This window comes from Leuciscus leuciscus (assembly GCF_965113295.1).
Source record: "Leuciscus leuciscus genome assembly, chromosome: 25".
NCBI lineage: Eukaryota > Metazoa > Chordata > Actinopteri > Cypriniformes > Leuciscidae > Leuciscus > Leuciscus leuciscus.
Window position 1 is genome coordinate 16408906 of NC_138724.1, and position 7144 is coordinate 16416049.

The window sequence follows — 7144 nt, forward strand, 5'->3', positions numbered from 1 at the left end:
TAGGTAACCATAAACAGTAAAGCAACACACTTATATATCATTAGTTGACTTACTTGTCCGAGGTGTGTAGCTGAGCCAAAGAGAGTGATCCAGACTTTAGTTTCAGACGTTCAGCAAGCCCAGCTCTGTATTGACCCTTCGGTGTTCATTTGTACATCCAATTATTGAGCAATTGTTATGCTTCGCTCGCTCAAAAGCCATGATATCTCTCGTGGACAAACTAAAATCGCGCGCACGCGTTCCTACTTCCTAGCGCATTTTCTCATGGGCGGAAAATATATTCTCTGGGCAGGCAAAGCAGAGACAGGGGAGGTAACATTTCCTCCTTATGACGTCATAAGGAGGAGATTCAAGATCAGCGCGTATGAGCCTCCATTTTCTCAAAGGCAGAGAAAGATAGCAAAAGCTCGATTTACACCGATTGAAATTTCTAGAAACTTGGGGACCATATACAGGCTAGGGGAACTCATATTAATGTTAAAAAACCTCAGAAAGTGAAAATTTCATGTCATGGGACCTTTAAGGCCAGACAAGTAATTTGTTGAGGTCAATTTGTAAAGAAAGACTACACGCCTGCGCACATATAGATTCAGACGCGCATACCTTTAGACTAAACACGTAATACGCATGTGCACGCCATCAGCGTTTCCACAGATTCGTGTTTTTGAAGTTTACGCGGAGATGATAACGTTTTTTTTTTATTCAACGCTTGCACCTTGGAACCTATTTTTAAGGTTCACGTTCTCGAGCCACTGTTGTTGTGTGAATGAGCAGGCCAGAGCACTTAAAGGGTTTTCTGTTAGAATGGTGTCGTGTAAGCGGCCCCTAAGTTAATAATTAATGATCTTTGCAACCGAAGTGAGTCAATCAAAACTAACATTAGCTGGACAGTAACTTTATTCTAGAGCTGCTGTAAAGCCAAAACAATCTCTGTTACTTTAATTTCCTATTAGCACTGTAAAGCTGCTTTGAAACAATCTATATTGTTAAAAGCACTATATAAATGAAGATGACTTGACTTGACAATAGTCACTGACTGGTGCTGGCGAGCCTCTTGTCCAGCCATAGACTGTAAATAAAAGGGTTCAGCCCATGATCAGAACCCTTTACATAGAGCTGAATGAGTTGTCCTTGGGAACGCTGACAGGCTATTAGTCCTCAGATGCTCCATGTGGCTGACCTATATGCTATAAATCAAAAGACGAATGACATCACTGTCATCCTTATCAAATAATATTTATCTTCAATACCGTTTGACTAGTGTTCTGGTAAAAGAAACACTAAGTAATACGGAGCCCCGCATATGACATGCAGGAATTGTGCTCACAATATAATCAATTATTCCCTCGTTTTACTAAATCGTGGCCATGTTTTACTTGAATCAAAACAAGGGAACAAATTAGTAACGTGGCCATGTTCTATCCCTGGTCGGTTATTGTTTGTGTGAACGTGTACGTTACTCCCGAGTTTACTATTAAATACTTTGTTTTTCTGCATATCCTTCGTTGTGCGCTTTCTAAAGCCCAGAAACGTTAAAACTTTTTAGTAAAACAAGGAAACTATAATATCATATCGTGCGCACAATATACTTCACCCAATAATGAAAATTCTGTCATAATTTACTCGCCCTCAAGTTGTTCCAAACCTGTATTAGTTTCTTTCTTCTGCTGGACACAAAAGAAGATATTTTGAAGAATGTCAGTAACCAGATAGTTGATGGACCCCATTGACTCTCATAGTATTATTTCTATATGGAAGTCAGTGGCTACCGTCAGCTGTCTCTTTACCCATATTCTTCTAAATATCTTTTGTGTTCAGCAGAACAAAGAAATTTGTAAAGGTTTGGAACAACTTGTTCACCCAAAAAAACAAAAAACAAAACTTTTGTCATCATTTCACCTTCATGTTGTTCCAACCCTGTATGAGTTTCTTTCTTCTGCTGACACAAAAGAAGATATTTAAAGAATGTTGGTAACCACACAGTTGACGGTAACCATTGACTTCCATAGTAGGAAAAAAATATATACTATGGAAGTCAATGGCTACCGTCAACTGTCTGGTTACCAACATTCTTCAAAATATATTGTTTTGTGTTCAGCAGAAGAAAGAAACTCCTATATGTTTGGAACAATTTGAGGGTGAATAAATGATGACAATTTAAATTTTTTGGTGAACTATCCCTTTAAGAGAAGAAACAACTAACCACAACATATAAAAAGACATTTGAGAAAGAAAATCAAATGTGTACTTTTCAAATGGAACTGAGAAAACGTCAAACTGGAACGTCTTAAAAGTAGGTCAACGTTCCCCTTGTGTGATTAATCCGAGGTGTTTTAGTCCACTGAAGTCCTCAGACATTTGTTTAACAGGCATTATGAATCATATAACTCAAGGGCAAAACACTGACCATGTGTCATCATTCATTTGTATGTTAGAGCATAGAGTAAAATTAATTTTACAAAAATGATTTCAGGCCATCACAAACCAGTACTTTATTCCTTTAATAAATACCCCCATCCCTCATAACGCTGACCCTTTTCATAAATTAGAAAGAGGTAAATATTTTTTTCTGGAAATACATTTTCATGTCTCTTCATTTGCTACCATGTTTTGGTCCACATAGATAAGGACACCCTTAGGGTGCTTTGGGGTAGGTCACATTTGATGTAGTATGTCTACAATATTATTTCTACAATTGCCGTATAAATAATTCACATGAAAATATTCAAGATTAGTGCAAAAGCCATTTATACAATTACCATTTATTACCATAAATATACCATTTATTCGTTATGTACTTGTTGTTTTGGAGTCCACACAACTGGAGCATTAACTCTTCTGAAGTCATATGATATATTTGTGTGAAAAACATAAAGAACCCATCTTTTCCTTGATGTTGAAGGGTTAGTTCACCCAGAAAATTTAAATTCTGTCATCAGTTACTCACCTTCATGTCATCACAGGCTTTTATTTACATATAAATATTAATCAGCAATCAAATTTGGTAAGCTCAGGCATGCTTGCTTGATGTGTGAGAGCCAATGATGTTCGGTCTTGTGGAAAAAACTTTTTGTGGAGCGACAGAAATCTCTGATTTCATTTCAAATATATTAATTTGTGTTTCCAAGATGAACAAAAAACGTATGGGTTTGAAACGTCTTGGTGAGTAATTAATGACAGTATTTAAAAAATTATGGCGAACTATCTCTTTAAAGGCACAATATGTAACTTTTTTGCTTTAAAAATAGCAAAAATCACTAGCCTATATCTATGTTATATATTTTTTAGTTGTGTACTTTACATTATCCCGACTGTTTCCAACAACTTTCAAACCAGGAGAAATTTGTAATTTAATTCGAAGACACGTCCCGTTTCTTTATTTCCGTTTTGTCGCCGTCAATGGCGTCATATCCGCGTTGTCCCTGGTTTCCGCTCGTACTGCCATAGCAACCAGAGCTATGAACCAGAGCCCTCTGATAGTAACCAAGGCGACAGACGTGGACCACTGTGTAGTTCGTAATGTCTATCTGCACGCTGTTGTTGTTTCGTTCAAACATTATGGACCATTGCAAGCAGACTTTGGATAAAAAAAGGAGAACTAAAACGAGAATCAATATCAGCGCGGTGTTTTCGAGATGCCGAGAGCTCCACGTCCGAGACTTCGACCGCTCCTACACGTAGCCTACTTTATTAAACAGGTGAGCACATTTACATAAAACGAATCAATGTTATATAGTTCAACAATGATAAAATGTTAGAAGATCTGTATGTTATTCTAATGTTAGAATATAGCTTACTGCTACTAGTCTCATACAGACAAACTAACACATTAATTTCAACACATTCAAATGCAGTTTAGTGTGCTAGTGTAATGTTAGACCAAGTGAAACAGCGCTGCGTTACCTCAAGTTTAATTTGTCTAATAAACTGACCTGTGAGTAGTAATTCTGCACTTGCGTGTATTTCGGTAGAATGAAATGTCCATATTCCTTTTATATCCGCGGGACTCGCATCGCGTTTGGAGCTGATAGCTGTCTCTTAGCAATCCCGAACTGCTTCATATCACAGTCATGATAAAAACATCGATGTATTCAGTCATCCATAATCATTATTAGATCGGTTGGCTTGACGTTGACGACAAGATCCATAATTCTTAGCAAATGTTGCGTCATCAAACTACGCCTTTGTTATTGTAAACAGGTTAGTGACCCCTAGCGGCGAAAAATTCCATACGTTTGTACGTTTAACAAACCGGACTTAGTTGAACTTGAGAAACGGATAAATCAGATTCACAAGCGAATATAAAGCATCCGAATATATAGAGAATGAAACGATTTTTGGACACACGTATTCAGACCATTTGTGAACCAGATCAACCTATTCACGGAAAAGATTTAGTTCAAAAGATTGATTCGACATTCGACGGATCGGACATTGTTCACTCATGGGCGTGCCACGAAAAAATTGATTAATGAGTTTTGGTAAATTCCTCACACAAAACTATACGTATGACATCAGAAGATTTACTTTTACGATACTGCAGCCTAAATGCATTGAATAAATGACCAGTATTTTCTGTAAAATTATCTTTTTATGTTTCACGGAAGAAATCATACAGGTTTGAAACGACATGAGGGTGAGTAAAGGATTACAGAATTTTCATTTTTAGGTGAACTATCCCTTTAATGTTGTAAGATGCACATAGTCTTTTGGGAATTCACATGTGTTTTGGGGAGGTTCTAACTAGAGTGAGTCTGACAGATGGCCTCAAAGGCAGGGTTCAGAATCTATGTCAGTAGGTCGACGTAAAGGGGAGTCATAAACACTACAGATCCTTGTTAGAGCAATGACAGCCCGCATTTTGACCCGAGGCATCGACATATTTGCATGCATCAGAGAAATCTACTGCACTCCAATTGACTGTAACCTTCTGTGAAAGCCACAATCATGTGAATGCAAAAAAGTCGGAATTGCCCGTTTATATCCTACAATATTCCCCTCAGAATTGAGACATTATTGTGAGTTTTGGCTATTTTTAAGATAAAAAATTGCAATTACCTTTTTTATTTTATTTTATTCTTTGGCAGAAACAAGCTTCCATAAAAAGTAGCTTATCATACGAAAAATTGACTGATATTGTGTTCTTTTTGTAAATGTGTTTTGCACGCATTTATTGCATTACAATCGCTATTTGTAGGTTATTATTTTCATGTTAATGAATGTGTGCCCACACATTTCCCAACAGCTGACTTTCATTTTCTCACCCGTGCCTTTTAGCTGCATGTTTTCCTTTATTTTATAGAGTCACTGTTGCAGCCAGTCTCTGTTTGGATACTCAATAGTAAAAGCTGTCTTTTGTCTGTCCTGGGACATTTGCGTCATGTCACCCTGTAGAAGCGCGGACCCCCCCTTCAGAGGCAGAACACTATGCCTGTCACAGGCGGTCACTGCAGGCTCTTTTGTTGATCATGTTGATGTTGCAGTTTCAGCTCAAAACATACGTCTGGTCTTACTATATGGCACACACTTTACAGATGCATTTTTGGGGTAGGGGTGGGGGTATTTCCAAATCTTCTTCGAGATTTGTTGAGTGAATTGGAAACAAACAACTGGTGGTGGTCTGCCATTAGAGATCTATGTGTTGTGTAAAATAGGAATACAATTTAGTAACTTTTGGGAACCTCAGATTCAAAATAAAAATTTGGATTCACTAAGATCAGTATTAATGTGAATATTAGGAATGGACTAGCTAGTGCTGTGACGTAACCACACTGCCATCTACAGTCAGGGATAAGTAACAAATAGCAATAGCCTAAACATGAGTTTATATAGCCTATGCTAGGCTATTCAATATTTATAAAATATGAAGTATTAGGGTGAATTCAGGTCAACTGAAATGAAATTGAAATTTAAAAAGAGATTTGCCTCCTTAACATCAGCAATCATTGTCAAAGAGGACAAAAGCCAATCAGGTTTTTCAGCCTACGTCATCAAGCTGCTGGTGGTAAACGCAGATGAAAAGAAACTCAAAATTAGACTTTAAATATTGATGAAATCCGAGATATTGAAGGGTTTCAAAACAAGACTGGGTCATCTATAATTTTAGCTCTATAGTGCATAGGAGTCAACATGTTAAGTAAATGTTAGATGGAATGTAACCTCCATTCTATTACCAATGTTTATATTGGTTATAGTTCAGTAGCCTAATATACGCTGTGATTTAAAAATATAGCCTATAAATATATTGATTAGGATATTGATACTATATTGACGTGTTGGGTGATCGGAAAGGTTATAATGTCAATAATTCCAATGTGTGTATTTATGTTATGTTGAGTTAAATTGAGAAAAAAAGACAGCCACAAGGATGCCAGATGCTAAGGACTTAGCCTACATTGATTATGCAAGTTGTAGAATGATTCAGTTACTTAGAAGTCCAATAGTTTCTTTCAAATGAATAGTTTTACCAACTGTGTAAAGCCACCTTTGCTCTTGAAGATTAAATATGTGCCGGTTGGGTTCGTAGATAATGTTCTACACATACATAGGCCTAGTTTAAAAATAAGTGTGTATTCAATGTCGAGACAGCGACACCTAGTGGTTGTTACAGAAATCGGCAACCTCTTGGGTAAAACACTAAGGGGATGAAGTAGTAGACTAGACTAGCTTAGGAGGTTTTCTTTGTCTCTCAATGCTGTGAGAAATACATGGCTTACTGTACATGTGTGGAACATATTTATGTGAGGCCTACAACATTCAGAAGAAGCTTGGGACATTTCTGTGACACCAGGAAAAGTCTGCCTGGTGTCTGACATGACAAGTGATGAGAAGAAACAGGGCAGTTTGAAAAAGTTGCAGGTTTGTCATTTCAGATGTGCTATAATTTTTAGATGTAAAGTAACTTGACGACGATGATTGACCGTTGCATTGTAATGACACAACTCGCATGTGTGTGTATATGTAGTGTTATCAAAAGTTGTTTAAAATCGTGATGGTTTGACATTTTGTGACATCATTAGACAATTTTAATAGACTGCAGAATGACAAATTCATGTGCTCTGGAAATATCATTAGTGGTAAAAAAATTAAAAATAAAAATTAACATGTTATTATCCAGACACTATGAAGTCTACAACTGTTCATA